The following is a 20,177-nucleotide window of genomic DNA, read 5'->3' as shown; positions in this document are numbered from 1 at the left end:
GTGGGGAGACTGCTGGGAAACAGAGTGGCTAAGGTGAGGGGCACCTCCAGTGGGGCCCCAGCAGCAGTCGAGCAGAAATGCCAGCAGGGTGGGGGAAGGGGGCTCCCCGCCACTGCCCTCCCCCACCTACTGTCTGTCCTGGGTCCACCTCTGTGCCCTGTGGCTGGCCTTGCCCCTCATGCTCTTCCAACCCACTCCCTTCCTGAATCTAAGGCGGTTGGCCTCCCCAGCTCACCCTACAAGCACTTATTGGGCACCGGCTGTATGCCAGGTCCTGTGCTGGGCACTGGGACACGATAATGAATAAGACACATGTCCTATCCTTAGACAGCACACATCTCCCCAGGGGTGGGAGGCAGTGAGCAAGTAATGACCGCAAGGGGTCATGGGGGGATGGGCACAGAGGCCTGGGACTGGGGTAGGAGTGTCGGGGAAGGAGGGGGCTGTAGGCGTGGACCCTGGAGGGCCATCCTGAGGGTGGGTGCTGTGTGCTGCGACTCTCAGAGGAGAGGGACGGTGAGGAGGTTCCCCATGGATCCTCGGGATCTAGGTTGGTACCTGGTGCACAGTGGGTCTCGATGCATATTTGTTGAATGAATAAACAAATGAGGAAGAAGTGAGTCTGGAGAATTCCACTGGGGACCGACTGCTTCAGCCTCTTGCCTCTCCAGTTCCTCTGTGTTCCAGCTCTTTGTGCCATTCATGCCACCTGGATCACTTCCCAGGTAATCCAAGGGGCAGGCATGTGCCCCAAGATGTTTCCGTCTTCGTGATGGGGTGGCCAGGAAGATAGCCCCAAGGGGAAGGGCCCGGGAAGAACCAGGGGAAGTCCAGAAAAGCCAGTGAAGACTTCCTGGCACAAGTCCTGGAAAAGGGCCCCACAGACCGGCTCCCCAGTTCCCAAGGAGTGGAGACCTTGGTATGATTCAATATTCATTCAAACAGAATATTCATTGTGCCCACGGTATGCCAGACCTATGCCAGGCATCGTGGCTGGGCATCTCTTCACCGGGGCAGGAGATGGATGGGCTGCCCACCCTGCCACCCACTATCTGTGTCCCTGCCAGGCCGTCTCAGGACCACTGATGATTTTGCAGGGAGCTGGGGGTGACAGATAGGGCTGCAGAGGCCTCAGAGGGCATAGCAGCGGGAGCCAGCAATGCTCAATCCAGAGAAGTGACTCACTGCCCCCCTTCTCTCAGCATCTCAGACGTGGGCACCGGAGTCTGGCAGATATCTGATCAGGGGTATCCGTTCATTATCCAACCAAATCTACTGAGCACCTACTGCGATACGGCTGTGAACAAACCAAAGACAATCCTGCCGTCACGGCAGGGACACCAGGGGAAACAGAATAAACAACATAGATAAGTAAATCATTTAGTTTAATAGATGATAAAGTCTATGGGGAAAACCAAAGCCGGAAGGGACTCGGGTGGGGGTGGGGATGGGAGGGGGAACAGGAGGTGGGGTGTGGCATTTTGGGGTTTGTAATCTTACATCAGGAGCCCAGGGAAGAAGTGCAAACCTTCAGCTGAGACTTGCAGGAGAGGGGCAGAGGCAGGTGTGGTCAGAGACCATTCCAGCCGCAGGAAGAGCAAACTCAAAGGCTCGGTGGGTGGAATGGAGGATTCCAGTGGCAAAGGAGAGGCACAGGGGCTAAGGGGGCCTGGCCTGGCCACCCGGCCTCCTTGTGTAGGTGATACTGAGCCTGGCTCCAGAGGATGAGTTGGGAACACTAAGGAGAAGAGGTGGGGAGAGCCATCCAGGGTGAGGGGCCAACCAGCTCAGGGCACAGGGACAGGGTACTCGGGGCAGAGGTCACCAGACCACCAGGGTCCTCGTGGGCCCAACCATATAAGGGAGCCTTGGCTTTAGGGCAGGAGCCCTGCACAGAAACCCAGCAGAGAGCGTTGGCCGCGGGAACTGCTCTCTCCTCTGAGGCTCATTTTCATGCAGTTCTGGCCCTGGCTTGGAGGTTGCGAGCTGTTTTCTGTAAGGAGAGGCTGGATCTCTGAGCTGGAGAGGGGAGCCAGGGTGGGGTGGGGGTCATGCTGAACTCCAGGCAAGCCACTTGGCTCTGAGATCAGCACTGCATTCCAGGTGTGGAATCCAGCCCTCCAGTGGGTTTGGTCAGACCCACACTGCTGTGTTTTTTAAATTGGGCAAATCCACATTAAAAAAAAAATCTGGGGGCTTCCCTGCCGGTCCAGTGGTTAAGACTCCATGCTTCCAATGCAGGGGGCACGGGTTTGACCCCTGGTTGGGGAACCAAGATCCCACAAGCCAGGCAGCGCGGCCAAAAAAAAAAAAATCTGAATTTTGACTAATGCTGTTGTGAACACGAGTGTACAAATGTTTTTCTGAGTCCCTGCTAAAACAGATGTTTGCACACCCATGTTCACAGCAGCATTATTCTCAGCAGACAAAAAGGTGAAACAACCCAGTGTCCATCGATAGATGAATGGATAAACAAAAGGTGGACCATTATGTACCGTTCAGCATGAAAAGGAATGAAGCACTGACACACGCTACAACATGGATGGAGCTTATGCTGAGTGAAATAAGCCAGACACAAAAGGACAAATACTGTATGATTCCACCTATATGAGGTCCCTAGAGCAGTTAAATTCATAGCAACAGAAAGTAGAGGATGGGTGCCAGAGACTGGGGGAGGGGGATCGGAGTTAGTGTTTAATGGGAAAGGAGTTTGCCCAAGAAGATGAAAGTTCTGGAGACGGATGGTAGTGATGGTTGCACAACACTGTGAATGTATGTAATGCCATTGGACTGTACACTTAAAAATGGCTAAAATGATAAATCTTATGTATATTTCACTACAATTAAAAAATGGAAAAAGAAATCTGAATATCCACTGTTTCATGAACCTCAGAAGCTGTGGCAACACTGGGCCCCGCTGGGCTGAGAGGCCTGATTCCAGTCCAGCCCCACTTACCCACCCGCACTCCGCGGTTTGGGCCAGCCAGGGCACCACGTCTTTGGGTATCTCCTGCACTCGGAGGGCAGGGCTTGGGACAGAACAGATGCTCCATCCCTGCCGGGTGACTCAAGTAAGCTCCCAGAGCAAGCAGAGCACTCCGAAGGAGCCAGGGACATAGCAGCTGCTTCTTCCAACCTGGCCTCAGTTTATGCATCTATGCAGAGGCCTGTCAGCCCCGCTAAGTCTGTCATGACTGCTCAGGCTGAGCGCCGACTGAGCAACAGCCAGGCTGTGCTGTCTGCAGGCGAGTTTTTCCAGGGCCCTAATGGTTTTTTTTTTTTTTTTTTTTTCTATACGCGGGCCTCTCACTGTTGTGGCCTCTCCCGTTGCAGAGCACAGGCTCTGGACGCACAGGCTCAGCGGCCATGGCTCACGGGCCCAGCCACTCCGTGGCATGTGGGATCTTCCCGTACCGGGGCACGAACCCGTGTCCCCTGCATCGGCAGGCGGACTCTCAACCACTGCGCCACCAGGGAAGCCCCCTAATGGTTTTGAGGAACCTGGCCTGGCTGGTCTCCAGGACACTGCTCACCAGCTGGCATTTCATCACCTTCCCGAGGAGGGGACATCCTTCCATCTAACCACTCCTGAACTGTCCTAGGAGCTCGGCTGTCACTCGGGGCTCCCTGCCTCTTGGAGACTGGGGTGAAGAACGCTCTTAGTCATGGAGGAAAGGAGACATTTCCAGTGATGTTTGGAAAGGTCTCCCCATCCCAAAAGCCCGGGTCCCCCTCAGAGCCTCACCATGGCTCCTATGGCCCCAGGCCTCCCATTTCCTCTACCTCTGCCCAGGCTCCTCAAGGCCCTCTTGGTTCTGCTTACCCCAGTCCCAGCCCCAGAGTTCTGTTTCTTCTTCCTTCCACGAGAAACCCAGCTCCATCGGTGCACACCGAATCCTTTCGCCATCTTCAGGCTCTCGGACCCTGGGCTGTGTAGTCCAGGCACTCCCCACCCGCACCCCCCACCCCAAATTCTGCGAAATAAAATTTTCTCCATCTTATAACAGCATTGCCTGTCCTCTTGACATTTCCTCAAAATGGAAGTTGAGCATCCCCCTCCTTGCCAGCCTTCCTTTCTGTAGTCTTAGGGGTCCCTCCTCCCCAGTCCCTTCCTCAACCCCATACTTTCTAAACACAGAGCCCCTCCTTGACCCACACCACTGTCTGACTCTTTGAATGCTGGACATCCAGGGTCCAGGTGTTAATAGTGTGACTCCATGTATCTTCACTCTGGTTAATGTCTTCTTGGAATATAGAGCATTGTTCATTCTCGTGGTCCACTGAGACTTTCAGCACTTTTTAAAAAACTGCACTTATACCTGTTCCTCCATTCCTTAGTGGTCCATCTCTTTCTCGATGGCAGGTCTCCATGTCAGCTTCCTCCAGAGTTTTCCTTCCATGGCTTAGAGCATTCTCCTAGGTTTTGCTCATAACCTATTCCTTCTTCGGAAAAGTTGGCTGTACGTCAGAATTCTTAAGAGCACGTTTTCCCCATTGACTCCTGTTGTTCTGGAAAAATATCCCACCAGCCTGGCTGGGAATCACCAGGGAGGAAGGTGGCCAGTCATCCTACAGAAATGTCATTGGAAAGGTCTCCTTTCCTCCATGACTAAGAGTGTCCTTCACCAGTCAAGCACACTGCTCTTCCTCCTACCCAGGACCAACTAGAATGACTCTCACTGCAACACTGAGAAATCAGTCTGGAAGGACTGCAATTCCTCTGCACCAGGAAACAGACAGGGGAGCCCCATGCTGGGAAGGGCTGAGCCCAGATGGAGCCTGATGGGAAGAGTTGAGCTGGGAAAGGCAGAGGGAGTGGGCACGCTGGGCAAACTGCCTTGCTAGGTGCCCATCGCCGGCCTGGGCCACTTCTAGCACTCTTGGTGACTCATCAAAGACTCGCAGACCTAGGAGTTGTGAGGTCAGAGGTCATGGCCAAGGGCTCATGGAGAGGAAGTGACTGTACAGAATTAACTTCGGCTAGGGGTAGGTGGAGAATGAGAGGCCCCCAGTTCCATAGGTGAGCTGGACACAGAGCTGGAGTCTGCAGGTCTGCCTGTGGGGTACCTACTGAGCCATGAGCTAGGCAGCCACGTGATGCTGGCCAGAGAGAAGGCGTGGAGAAACCAGCTCCAGCATCCCCTGCAGGGTGGAGAGCCACCTACCTCCAGCCACGTTCCTCCTCCCCCACCAACCCTCCAGGGAAATAAGTGACTGTGCTAATTACTGCTAATGAATGGCTTCTGGGTAAGTCAGAGTGTGGACGTTTCTCTTGCCAGGAGGACAGACAACTCTGGGGGAGTCAGTTGGCAGCTGGGATTGGGATACCCCTGATCTAGGGGCCCAGGGAGAGAGACACCCCCCACTTGCAGTCCATAGCTGTGCCTCCAAGACACAGGCTGGGTACTGGGGATCTGGATTCCCACCAGGCATCTTTAACTAGGAATCTGGAGGTTCCCTCAAATTCAGACACTCCCCAGGCACCATGTCTCAGAAAACGGCACCACCATGCACCCAGTTGCTCAAGCCACACGCCTGCGAGCCATCCTTGATTTAGCCTTTTCCTCCCCACCCATAACCAATTGTAAAGGAAAAACTCCTTTCCTGTACACATAGAATACTTTTGACACCAGGTGTGTGGGTTTTTCCACCACAAGCAATTCTCTGTGGACACCAACTGTGTGTCCTACGATTTAACTCAATTCTGACACTAACTGGAGTTTGTACAGACGCCACAGGTTAAAGCCTCAGTCCCATAAGACTCCCCCCATCTCAGATGCCAATCACAAGTGGTGGGTCCTCAGGTCACCTGCACTTGTCTGACGTGGCTACATATCTGGAGTTCCCAGGAACCCCCTCCTCAGGTTTGATAATTTACTATAACGACTCAACAGAACTCGGGGAAACACTTATTTACATTTACCAGTTTATTATACAATAAAGGACACAGATGGACAGCCAGGTGAAGAGGAGCATGGGGCAAAGTCCGGAAGGATCCCGACTGCAGGAGCTTCTGTCCCCATGGATCTGGAGTGTGTCACCTGCCTTGCATGTGGATGTGTTCCCCAACCTGGATGCCTTCCAAACCCTGTACTTTAGGGATTTTTATGGAGGCTCATCACGTGGGCACAATCCATTACTAACTCAATCTCCAGCCCCTCCCCACTCCCCAGAAGATGGGAGATGGGGTTTAAGGTTTCAAGCTTCTAATCATGGCTTGGTCTTTCTGGTGACCAGTCCCCATCCAGGAACCAAAGAGGCTACCAAGAATTATCTCATTAGAACAAAAGATGCTCCAATCACCCAGGAATTCCAAGGGCTTCAGGAACGGGGGTGAGGGGGGCAGAGACCAATATATATATATATTTGCAGTGTAAGTGTCTGACATTAAGCTTTTGGTTGCTGGGGCAACCATTTCAAGACATCCATCTTGAATGAACACATCGCCAGCTGTGCAACACAGCTACTAGCTGACAACCAGATAAGGAGCCAGGCGGCCCCGCACATGAAGGATTAGAAAGGTTTAGAAAGCCCTGAGTGACCTAGATAACTGACCACTGGAGTGACCCCACTTTTCCCTTCCTAAACCCAAATTCCCACTCTTAGGTTTTATTTATTTATTTATTGGCCTTGCCGAGAGGCTTGCGGGATCTCAGTTTCCTGACCAGGGATTGAACCTGGGCCACGGTAGTGAAAGTGCTGAATCCTAACCACCAGACCACCAGGAACTCCCCCAACTCTCAGCTTTTAAATTCGGCCATGAATTAGAATTTAAATTCGACAAAGAGTGAAGCCGGGAAACCCCAGCCTCCTCACTCTTGGACCCTAATAAAGGCAGAGCCCCCTGTCCGTGTCCCCCATCCCCCCAACCCTCGACCTCGCTGTGTGGCCCTAGGGTGTACGGTGTGCCCCCCCAGGACCTGTGAGTAATAAATCTGGTTTCTTTCCAAAGTTTCCTGAGGGTTGTTGCTAAGGTGTGTCTTGCAATCATAATAAGAACCACAAGGGCCAGCCCAGCCACAACACGTCTTGTGAAGGCCTTGCCGTGTTGTAGGGCTGGGAGAAGGGCTCAGGCACCCCTCGCCACCAGCGTTACTACTGATAGGCTGAGCCCAACACAGCAATACTTCTTACTTCCCACCAATCCATCGGCACGTCCTGGTGTCTCCAGCCCAGAACAAGCGAGTGGGAGAGCCCAGGCCTTCTCCCCCACCCCACAACCCCGGCACAGGCCCACCAGCCCCCCTCCTGGTGGGTCCTGGGTCCCCTCCAGGCTCTTCTCCCGCAGCAACCAGAGATGTTTAACAAAACACCAACTAGGTCACGGCATCTCCCCATTAAAAACCCTAGCGGTGCTCACTGCACTTAGGAGATCTCAAATCCTCGCGTCTCCTCCCTGCAGGTGCTTCAGCGTCCACCCGTGCTGACCTCTTCCCCTTCCTGTCCTCACTCCTGGCTCAAGCCCAGCCCCATTGGGCCTCTATTTCTTCTTGGCCCTTTGCACGTGCTGCTCCATCTAACCGGAAGGTCTTGACCGCACCTTCAGAGCAGGCACCTTCTCTTTGGCCTTAGTTTAAGTGACACCCTGTTATTCTTTTTTTAAAAAATTAACTAATTAATAAACTTGGCTGCGCCGGGTCTTAGTTGTGGCACGCAAGATCTTCGTTGCCACGTGCGGGACCTTTAGTTGTGGCATGGGAACTCTTAGTTGTGGCGTGTGGGATCTAGTTCCCAGACCAGGGATAGAACCCAGGCCCCCTGCATTGGGAGCACGTAGTCTTAGCCACTGGACCACCAGGGAAGTCCCTCTGTTATTCTTTTACACAGCCCTGTTGGGAAAAGTATGGAAGACTTGAAATGGGCAAATGAGATGCCTGGATAGCCTTCCAAGGCAAGCTGGAGCCTCCAGGGATCATCCGATCCCATAGGGGAGTGCACCTTTGTTTGTCTCTGATGAGGAGGCTATTTGACAGCTCTGTGGAGACAGAAGTTAATTGGCAGAAAACTGATAGTAATGCCAATAATTCCTGCTCCTAGAAAGCAAGTCATATCCCACCAATGCTACTGATTACCCTGTGAGGATGGACAGCATTGCTGGTTGGCATTCTCGTCATCCTGTGGAAGAGATGATTCCAAACGTTACATTCCTTGCTTTAGGCTACTGAGCAGTCTTCCATCCATTATTAGTAAATTGATTTCAGCATTCCTGATTTCCCATGTATATGTCTCTTCTTCAGATTCTCTTTTAAACCAGTTTTAACATCTTGATGGTTTCCTCCTTCATTAATGAGTTAAAGTCTTTGACACATGCCACTCATATTTATTTGAAAGTCATGCTTTTACCTTTTTTGAAAATTACACTTTTAACAGCTCACTGTTATACCCACAGTGCTTGGCACGTAGCAGCTCCCACCTTTGCTGAGTCAATTGATTACTTAATTAAATGAAACAGTACGCAACTTTTTTCCTAACTGATAAAACAGGCTATGGATTCTATTTTTACCCTTTTATATTATTGGAATCATGCTACTACATTATTTTAATCTGTTTTCTAAATGTAATATATTTTGGTATCTTCCCATGCCAGTAAACTATTTTCATAACATGAAAATTAACACTGGACATTCATTCTTTTTACTACTGTACAGAATGCTTCATTAAACAATCTTATTCAGAAATCTTTGAAAAACATCTCTGATTATTTCCACAAGTTATATTCCTAATAGAGATATTGCTAGGTCAAAGGTTATAAACTTATATACAGCTTTTAGCATGTATTATCAAACTACTCTCTGTTCTAAAATTGTATAGTGATTTATTTTCTTTCCTTTCTTTACCATAGAAAGATGAAATGCAAATATTTTTCCCTCATATCCTGGCAGAGTTTCAAGATCCCGTCTTTCTTGCCCTCGAGGAAAAGGGAACTAGTTTTCCAGGTGTAAATGACTTGGTCACAAGACTTACCTTGCCCTCAGGTCTGCTGGGAAAGACAAGAGGAGACAGGAAATGCTTCACTGAGGAACAGAAAAGGGGAAGGAATTCCCCCAGTCTAAATGAAGGAAAGACCAGCAAAGTTCCGTGTGAGGGCGCAGCTCAAAGGCTCAGGAGCCCCAAGGAGCCCAGGCTTCACCGGGAGACCCCAGCCATCAGGTGCCAGGGCCTGGGAGTGCCCAGAGAGGACCCACCTGATCAGAATTTACTCCTCACCCATGCCTGCCCTGAACTGGGCTGCGCTGCCAACCTCCACTTGTGCCACACCTGCCACCTCCACGCTTCCCTAGCAAAGCAGATATCCAGCCAGGACGCTCTGAGGGGGCCCAAATGAATGTCACCTACAGGCTGTAAATAGTTGCTTCCTCAAGCCCCCGACTGCCCCTTAATGCCGCTGCTCCAGCCCTCCTCTAGACCCCCAAAGGGAGTAATTAAAGGGTTAATGCTGGGGACTTCCCTGGCGGTCCAGTGGTTAAGACTGTGCTTCCAATGCAGGGGGTATGGGTTTGATCCCTGGTTGGGGAACTAAGACCCCACATGCCACTCAGCATGGCCAAAAAATGAAAAAAAAAAGGGGGGTGTTAATGCCTGTTGAGACAGGGGACCTCCAAGAGTCTCCAGCCAGCCTTTTCTGATTGTTTCCTGCCTGTAAAGAACTGGTTGTTCAATATTTTTTATGTTGCCCCTGCACTTGTCCTGGGGATGGGGAGGGGGTCAGTGGGAGCAGTGCAGGAACTGACCTGAACAAGCCCCAGACTCCCTGAGCTGGGATAGTGGTTACTGTCATCTTCATTTCTCCTGCTTTCTTTCCCAACCTGATTAATCCTCTGAGTCCTTCCCAACTTTGCTTCCCATGGGACCAGTCTCTCTCTCACAGCTGTCCTAGGCCCACAGTTCACAGGGCAGCCCACACTGCTAAGGGCTGACGCTGCTCCAGAATCATCTGCACCTCAGTTGCAACTTCTGGCACTCAACACGTGAACTCACTTCAGCCTCCTTACCCTGCTCAAAGCACCGTCTTCCCCACCATACCTAGGAGGAAATGAGCTCAGAGAGGGGAGGAGCTCACCCCAATTCACATGACTGGGAAGTAGGAAGTCCAGGAGTCAAACACCCCAGGGCCATTTTAAGACCTTGATAAGCCTGGAACATTTGTAACCTTGAAGCCTCCACCACATGGCATCAAACATGTGAATGTGCACCTCCCTTTACCAAGTAAATGCAATGACCCTGTTACTATATGCGTTCAGTCGCAGTTGGCAAGTGAACACAGTGATATGTTGGAGACATTTAATAAACATCTATTCGTTTCGATTTGGCAGCTCCCTTTTCGGATTTGAGAGTAAGAATTATTTTTCAAGACGCAGACAGTTTTGTAAGCCCCACCGTGCTGTAATACTGAAAGGCTCCAACAGGCTGCAACCTTGGTCTTCTCACGCATGTCCAGCTCCCCCGGCGCCCCCCGCGCCCCTGACGCCCCCCACGCCCCCCGCGCCCCCCGCAGCATAATCCCCATTTAACGCACAAGAAAACCACATACAGGATTCCTCTGGGTGCAAATAGCAGAGGACTGTGACTCACACTGGCTGAGGCAAAATAACGACTATTACTGTGAGTCTACTATTCCCGGAAACACCTGCCCGGGAGGACAAAAGGTGCAAATAACTTTACACCTTGACTTCAGAAAAATCCATCAAAAATGGCACCACTTTTTAACAGGTAACATCAAACAACTGTTGAAGCTCCAAGACTCTGAAACCCTCACCTCGCTGAGACGACAAATCCTAAACTACTGTGACCAACAACCTTAAACTGTATAACATGATTCTTACCCAATCCTCATTAAGGTCCACCTTAAACCAGACCTCCAAACCTCACTATCTCAACTTTGCCCTTCCCACCTCCTCTCCACTAAGGACTCTTTCAAGATGCTGCTCTTCCTGAACAAGGGAAGCAACAAACTCAGTTCTGTCTTTGCAACAGGCTGCTTGGATAGTACTTTCAAGGAGCCAGCATTTGACGAGGGAAACAGGACCAACACGGTGGGCCGAGCCCAACTGGGCCAGACGCAGCACTGGAGTAAATCTCCCTGGAGGGGTGGGCACTACCTGCCAAAGAGAAAGAAAGGGAACAGATGTCTGGGAGCCAAACAACAGTGTCTACTGCAGTAACCCATGCCCAGCTGGGTTAAATGCCTTGCTCAAGGCCACGCAGACTGTTGGCATAAGAGCTGGGAGGAGAACGCAGGCCTTCTGGCCAGCAGGCCATTGACCTCGTCCGCACCCACACTGGAAGCCTGGGAAGCCTCCTTCCCTGATCTCCCGGGTGCTGCTGCCTCAGGGTGACCCAGGAGGAAGCTCCTGTTCCTCGTCCCTCCGCACGAATCTGCACTAGTCCAGGTAAATGTAAGCTAATTGCCCACTGATTAATTAATGACCTAGAACCGCTCTGGAACCTCAGCAGGCGGAACCATGATCACCGCGAGGGGGATGCCGGGAAGGCGGCGGCTGGGCCGATTTCCGGCCTCAGAGGCTGCCGGCTGTGGGCTTTGGAACGAGGGCGGCCGCGTTGGGGGCGGCCCTTCCGCGCCCCAAGACCCCTGCCAGCGTCCCCCCGGGCCTGGACGCGCCCGAAATAGAAGGAAAAGCGTCTTCATGGTCCAGGAGCCTAGCAGGTGCCGCGGACCGCAGCGGTCTTCGACTCCGACCCCGGCTGCCTATCAGACTGTGTCTGTCGCCCCCAAGTGGCTGTGTGGGGGACTCGAGCCGGAGTTTGCTGCTCCCCACCTGAGCCCCATTCCTCCTCCTGCCTTTGTTTCCCAGAGCCTTGGAAGAAGTAAAATACGAACCATCAAAAATGAGAGGAGACGGCTTCCCTCGTGGCTCAGTGGTTAAGAATCCGCCTCATTGTAGGGGAGACGGGTTCAAGCCCTGGTCTGGGAAGAACCCACATTCTGCGGAGCAACTAAGCCAGTGCGCCACAACTACTGAGCCTGCGCTCTAGTGCCCGCAAGTCACAACTACTGAAGCCTGCGAGCCACAAGCCAGTGCAATGAGAAGCCCGCGCACCGCAACGAAGAGTAGCCCCCGCTTGCCACAACTGGAGAAAGCCCACACGCAGCAGTGAAGACCCAATGCAGCCAAAAATAATAAATAAATAAAATAATTTTTTTTTTTAAATGAGGAGACTGTGTTCAGGAGTTTTGCAAGCTGGATGTTCAATACATTATCTTTTAAAAGTCATTGTTGGGGACTTCCCTGGTGGTCAAGACCCCACGCTCCCAATGCAGGGGGCCAGGGTTCGATCCCTGGTCAGGGAACTAGATCCTGCATGCCGCAACTAAAGATCCCACATGCTGCAACTAAGACCCAGTGCAGCCAAATAAATATATATTTTTTAAAAAGTCATCGTTAGAAGTTGTATTATATAAACCTACAATTAAATTATATTCAAAAATGTAGCAAATAATCAAAATTCATTGCTTTCTATTTATTTTACGATTATCTATGTTCTTGAGGTTTTTGTGTCTATTATATCCGTATGGTGGAAATACCATACAATGATGTGCTACTGTACATTTATTTCTGACTCCACATTCAGTGACCCTGTTGGTAACTTGACATCATCCATAATGGGAGTATTTACACCACAGAAATTGGCAAACTCTAGAAATCAGTCCCCACCCCCACAACCCCCAACTCCCACCAGGGTCAAACATTCACCAGCACACCACTTGAGTCAGACAATGGTGGGGTGCACAGAGAACAAGGCCCATGTCTTTTGGGGGGCCAGCACAGGAACATAATCAGTTTTATCAAGGCCCAGCACAGGTCCTGACCATGGTGCTCAATGAATGAGGAAGGGAGGGAGGGAGAAAATTATGTGCTAAACTGGGCTCTCTGTAAATTTTCTTAAGATCAGCTTACCTAACCTTGATTGTGCGTCTTACCTGACCTTTCCCCGGTTGACCTAACAGTCCTCACTGCACGGTGTGCAAGGCCTTGAATGCCAACAATTGAAATAGTTTCCCTGGTGAAGGTCAGCCAAGGAAGGATTTTGAGTTGGGGATGATATAATTCAAATTTTGCTTTAGGATGAGAATCAGGCCTGTGTGCAGGACAGGTTGAAGAGAGGAAGGAACAGAAACCAGGAGACCAGACTGTTTATTCAAGACTTGGCTCAGCACTCAGGACCTGTGTAGGGGCAAGGCTGTGGAGAGGAATGTAAATCACAATCCATGGCCCCAGGGAGTTCAACCTTATGGTGCAAGAGATAGTAAACTGACGATTACTATGAGTGTGATAAGTGCGTTGAAAAAGGCAGTTCAAAGTGCCAAAGAGTGACATTCTTTCTGGAGGAGGCAAAGAAGCTGTGACCCAGCCCTGACAAGTAGGGCTTGTAGGCAGAGGGAAGTTATCAAAAGAAGGAAGAGGGGTGGGTCCCAGGCTGAGAGAACTGCCCAGGCAAAGGCCTGGGTTTGTAGAGGGCCTTGGAGATTTGGCTGGAACAGGAGGGCTAAGAGGAGGGTGATAGGAGATGGATCTGGAAAAGCACTGGTGTTCTCACTGCTGAGGCTGAGCAGGAATGGTTAGTGTGGGGGCAAAGAGCAAGTCCTGACAGAATGGGATGGGGGATGCTCTGTGTATTCTCCTGTTGTGAGCTCCATGTCTGCAGCAACATGACGTTTCAGCCACATCTCCTATCTTCCTTCTGTGATCCAGCCAGGAAGGAATACTGATTCCCAGTATGGCTGAAGGCTCCTGACTCCATACCTGGCCCACGCTTCTCTTATGACCAAAGTTCTGTTCAAACACACATATTCTCTCCATCTATCTATCTCTCTGTCTCTCACTCACACACACACACTCCATTTTGGAAATTTTATACAACTTTTATCATCTAGCTGGATGGCTAGATTCAAAGTCAGTCTCCTGAGATTCTTTTTTTAAAAAAATTTTTGGACAAACTCAAAAAATAAAACTGCCTTTGAACAGCTTTATGTTTGATACATTAAAATTTTCAATTTTTTTGATGTTTGCATTTTGCTTTTGTATTCTGGGGCTATAAATATATTCTATATTTTCTTCCAATATGTTTCTATAAACATATCATCACATTTTTATGAATGATATGAAGTACAGATATACTATTTTCCAAATATATTAGCTAATTTTTTTCAAGGATGCTGACTGAATAACCTTTTCATTCCCCACTGATTTGAAGTGACATTGACATAAGATACATTTATGTATATGTGTTAGGGTAAAATTCATTCACATATCTGTTAAGTTTTAACCAGGGAAGCAGAACCTCCATGAGCAATATAAAATAAGGAATTAATTGTAGAGATCACGTTTTACATGATTGTGGGAGTAAGGGGGAAAGCCTATGGAAGGCTGGCTGCCTCTTCATCTACAACTGCTAAAGTCAGAGAAATCAGAAAATCAGAAAAAGAGTTAAGGAGGAAGCAAGGGACAGCGAGGACAAACTGGAACCACATCTGTCTCTCTCTGCCTCTACCCTTGATAACATAATGACTTGCAGAAGGAGCTGGTGCCCTTCACCTTGAATCTGCAAATGTGCCTGGCTCAGGACACTGAGAAGCTAGTGGAAGAGACTTGGTGAGAGCTGCAGGAGCCATGGACCTGCTGCTGACCAAAGGGGCTCAGCAGATTAGTGACCATGTGCATGAGCTAGTGAGGACTCATCCCTGCACTGACCTCAGAGCTTCATTGCTGCTGCTTCATTTAAACCTTCCCGATCACACACGGATTTCTTTTCAAGCCATACCAACATGGAAGGGAATTCTGGGGAACATAGTTCCCAATATATATATATATATATATATATCAAGAAGATATAACAATTATAAATATATATGCACCCAATATTGGAGCACTTATATATATAAAATAAATATTAGCAGAACTAAAAGGAGAAATAGACAGTGATACAGTTACAGTAGAGGACTTCAATATCCTACTTTCAACAACTGATAGATCATTCAGACAGAAAAACTGGACTTGAATAACACTATAGACCAATGGACCTAGCAGACATATACAGAACATTCCATCCAAAACCAGAAGAAGACACATTCTTTACAAGGCACATGGAACATTCTTCAGGAGAGATTATACATTAGGTCACAAAGCAAGTCTTAACAATTTTAATAAGATTGAAGTCATATCAAGTATCTTACCTAACCACAATGGTATGAAACTAGAAATCAAAAATAGGAGAGGGCTTCCCTGGTGGCGCAGCGGTTGAGAATCTGCCTGCTAATGCAGAGGGCTCGAGCCCTGGTCTGGGAAGGTCCCACATGCCGCGGAGCAACTAGGCCCGTGAGCCACAACTACTGAGCCTGCGCGCGTCTGGAGCTTGTGCTCCGCAACAAGAGAGGCCGCGACAGTGAGAGGCCCACACACCGCAATGAAGAGTGGCCCCCGCTCGCTGCAGCTAGAGAAAGCCCTCACACAGAAACGAAGACCCAACACAGCCAAAAATAAATAAATAAAATTAAAAGTCCAGTTCCTTCCTAACTCTACTAAAAAAAAAAAATAGGAAAAAAATTTATAAATATGTGGAAATTAAATGATATACACCTGTACAACCAACCAATGGGTCAAAGAAGAAATCAAGAGGGAAATAAAAAACTATCTTGAGACAAATACAACATACCAAAACTTATGGGATTCATCAAAAACAATCCTGAGGTAAGTTAAGAGTGATAAACACCTACATTAAGAAAAAAGAAAGATCTCAAACAATCTAACTTTACACCTCAGGGAATTAGAAAAAAGAAGGAAAAATAAGTCCAAAGTTAGCAGATGTAAGGAAATAAAGATTAGAGATAAATTTCAAAGACACTAGAAAGACAATTAAAAAGATCAACAAAACTAATAGTTGGGGTTTTTTAAAAAGATAAAACTGACAAACCTTTAGCTAGACTAACAAAGAAAAAAAGGGAGGAGACATTACAACTGATACTACAGAAATATAAAGCATCATAAGAGACTGCTATGAACAACTATACGCCAACAAATTGTATATAACCTATAAGAAGTGGATAAAATCCTAGAAACATGCAACCTATCAAGACTGAATCATAAAGAAATAGAAAATCTGAATGGACCAATTGCAAGTAAGGTAATTGATGCAGTAACCAAAGACCTACCAACAAAGAAAAGCCCAAGACCAGAAGCCTTCATGGGTGAATTCTACCAAACATTTAAAGAAGAACTAGCTACTACTCCTTCTGTCATGGAAGGATGGTGTTTGAAAAATGTAAAAAGAAACTTGGTACTGTTATCACTCTAGATACATGGAAAGATGGTGCAAGGAATATCACAGGAAGTGGTGGAAGAGAGCTGGACAAAAATAAAGCTTTGACCTAAAAAAAAAAGCAAGACTTGATCCACATGGAAAGAATACGTCCTCCACTTGCAGAATTTGTAAAAGTTCTGTGCACCAACTGGGTTCTCATTATTGCCAGTGCTGTGCCTACAAAAAGGGCGTCTGCACTGTGTGGGGAAAAAAATTTGGATACCAAAAACTACAAGCAAACGTCTGTCTAGATGTATTGAAGTTTCTGGCTTTCATATGATTTACTTTTTGCTTTGAATTTTCAAGGCATAACATAGATGTTCAGGTTACAAAATATGTCTTAAAACAATTAAGTTTAAATCAGGGAAGTTGATTGGTATTCATTCTTCTGTTTTCAAGCAGTTCTGAACTGCAACAGTGTAACTAGTTTTCTGTCTTAAGTTGCTTTTTTTCCTTACAAACATCTTATTGAACTGGAATACGTGGCAAATGTAATGAAAAATGATTTTCCCAGTTCTATATGTACTTTTTATTTATCATTATTTATATATTATTTTTATCCTTTCTCTCTACTTTATTTGTAGATATTGCAAAAGTGTGAAGGAGATTATTGATATTTGGCTCTGAACTTGGCATCCAGACATGTAATTCTTCCCTCATTCCCTGTTGGTTGCATAGTTCTCAGAATCAGCAGCCCCTTAATTAATTGCAGCTTCATAGGGAATTTAAATGTCTGAGACCTTTATTACTAAATTTTTCCTTAAGTAATTAGCCCAGACCCAAATCAAACACAAGCTGTAGTTATGATATTTTTTATTTGTTCTTGAAGCCAAAGTAACATTATCTTTCATATGAGAATGAGAACACAAGGGATACCCTGTATATGTCCACATGAATACATTGGATTTCAGAAAAATACATATTCCATACATTACCTTGAATTCAAACTGTCATGAAAGCCAGGATAACTATGTGCACCCATGATGATATGCAATGAATGAATCACCACTCTTAGGGAAAGTGCTTTGATGCAGAAACCAAACGTATTTTTTACCTCCTCTACTTCCCCCCTCCCCTGCTAAAAATAAATAGAATTTAATTAATTAATTAAAGAAGAATTAATGCCAATATTTCTCAACTTTCCAAACAATTGAAGAGGAGGGAACACTTCCAAACTCATTTTATAAGGTCAGCATTACCCTCATACCAAAGCCAGATAAAGACAGTATAAAAAAAGAAAATTATAGGCCAATATCTCTGATGAACATAAATGCAAAAACCCTCAACAAAATGAGAGAAAACTGAATTAAACAGCACATTAAAAGGATCATGCGGGCTACCCTGGTGGTGCAGTGGTTAAGAATCTGCCTGCCAATGCAGGCGACACAGGTTCAAGCCCTGGTCCAGGAAGATCCCACATGCCGCACAGCAACTAAGCCTGTGCTCTACAACTACTGAGCCTGCGCTCTAGAGCCTGTGAGCCACAACTGCTGAGCCCACGTGCCACAACTACTGAAGCCCGTGCACCCTAGAGCTCATGCTCTGCAACAAGAGAAGCCACCGCAATGAGAAGTACTGCAATGAAGAGTAGCCCCTGCTCTCCGCAACTAGAGAAAGCCCACGTACAGCAATGAAGACCCAACACAGCCATAAATAAATAAATAAATAAGTTCACTATTGAAAAAAAAAAAGGATCATGCACCACAACCAAGTGAAATTTATCCATGGGATGAAAGGAAAATTAAACATATGCAAATCAATAAATGTGATATACTACACTAACAGATTGAAGAATAAGAATTATATGATCATCTCAGTAAATTCCAAAAAAGCATTGACAAAATCCAACATCCTTTTTATGATAAAAACTCTCAACAAATGAGGTATAGAAGGAATGTACCCCAACATAATAAAGGCCATATATGACAAGCCCACAGCTAACATATTCAACAGTGAAAAGCTGAAAACTGTTCCTCTAGATCAGCAACAAGACAAGGATGCCTACCTTCACCACTTTTTTTTTTTTTTTGGAGTAAAATTGCTTTACAATATTGTGTTAGTTTCTGCTGTACAATGAAGTGAATCAGCTATATGTATACCTATATTCCCTCCCTCTTGGACCTCCCTCCCACCTCCCCCATCCCACCCATCTAGGTCGTCACAGAGCACTGAGCTGAGCTCCCTGGGCTATACAGCATGTTCCCTCTAGCTATCTATTTTACACATGGTAGTGTATTTATGTCAAACCTAATCTCCCAATTCATCCCACCCTCCCCTTACCCCGCTGTGTTCACATATCTATTCTCTATGTCTATGTCTCTATTCCTGCCCTACAAATAGGTTCATTTGTACCATTTTTCTAGATTCCACACATATGTGTTAATATATGATATTTGTTTTTCTCTTTCTAGGTTACTTCACTCTGTATGACACCACTTCTATTCAATATAGTGCTGGAAATCCTAGCCAGATCAATTAGACAAGAAAAAGAAATAAAAGGCATACAAATCAGAAAAGAAGTTAAATTCTCCCTGTTTGTAAATGACATAGTCTTACATATAGAAAACTCTAAAGAGTTTGCCAAAAATATGTTAGAATAAATGAATTCAGTAAAGTTGCAGGATACAAAATCAACATGCAAAATTCATTTGCATTTCTATACACTGACAATGAGCTATCTGAAAAAAGAAATCAAGAAACCATCCCATTTATAATAGCATCAAAAAGAATAAAGTTCTAAGGAATATATTTAACCAAGAACATGAAAGGTCTGTACATTGAAAACTATAAGACAGTGATGAAGGAAATTGAAAAAGGACATAAGTAAATGGAAAGATATGTCTTTATGGATTGGAAGACAATATTTTAAAAATATCCACACTACACAAAGGGATCTACACATTCAATTCAATCTCTATCATAATTCTAATGGCATTTTTCACAGAAATAGAAAAGGTAATTCTAAAATTCATATGAAATCACAAAAGACCTTGAATATCCAAAGGATTCTTGAGAAAGAAGAACAAAGCTTAAGGTATCACACTCCTTGATTTCAAACTATACTACAAAGTTATTAGTAATCAAAACAGTATGGTACTGGCATAAAAACAGACACATAGACCAATGGAACAGAACAGAGAACCCAAAAATAAACTCACACACATACAGTCAATTAATCTTTGACAAGGGTGCCAAGAATACACAATGGGAAAAAGATAGTTTCTTCAATAAATGATGTTGGGAAAATCAGACCCTTACACCATACACAAAAATTAACTCAAAATGGATTAAAGACTTAAACGTAAAACCTGAAACCATAAAACTCCTAGAAGAAAACATAGGAGAAAACCTCCCTGATATTGGTTTTGGCAATGATTTTTTGGATTTGACACCAAAAGCACAGACCACAAAAGGAAAAATAAACAACTGGGACTATGCAAACTGAAAAGCTTCTGCACAGCAAAGGAAACAATCAACAAAACGAAAAGGCCACCTACTGAAAAGGAGAAAATATTTGCAAAGCATATATATACTGAGGATAATATCCAAAGTGTGTAAGGAACTCACACAACTCAATAGCAAAAAAATAAATAAATAACCCCATTTAAAAATGGGCAAAGGACCCGAGTTGATATTTTTCCAAAGAAGACATATGATATCCAACAGGTATGTAAAAAGATGCTTGACATCATTAATCATTAGGAAAATGCAAATCAAAACCACAATGAAAAGAAAAAAAAAACCACAATGAGATATCACCTCACACCTGTTAGGATGGCCAACAGGTCATCCTTTTTTTTTTTGGCCTTGCTGCACTGCTTATATGATCTTAGTTCCTTGACCAGGGATCGAACCCGGGT

At 46.5% G+C, this 20,177-nt stretch overlaps 1 pseudogene; it reads left to right on the top strand.

The window, feature by feature from the left end:
- The first annotated feature begins 16,262 nt into the window (after positions 1 to 16,262).
- Positions 16,263 to 16,568, top strand: LOC132506320 (cysteine-rich PDZ-binding protein-like; annotated as a pseudogene).
- Positions 16,569 to 20,177: the final 3,609 nt, after the last annotated feature.

Source organism: Lagenorhynchus albirostris, chromosome 15, assembly GCF_949774975.1.
Source record: "Lagenorhynchus albirostris chromosome 15, mLagAlb1.1, whole genome shotgun sequence".
NCBI classification, from domain to species: Eukaryota; Metazoa; Chordata; class Mammalia; order Artiodactyla; family Delphinidae; genus Lagenorhynchus; species Lagenorhynchus albirostris.
This window is presented reverse-complemented; position numbering and strand designations above follow the sequence as displayed.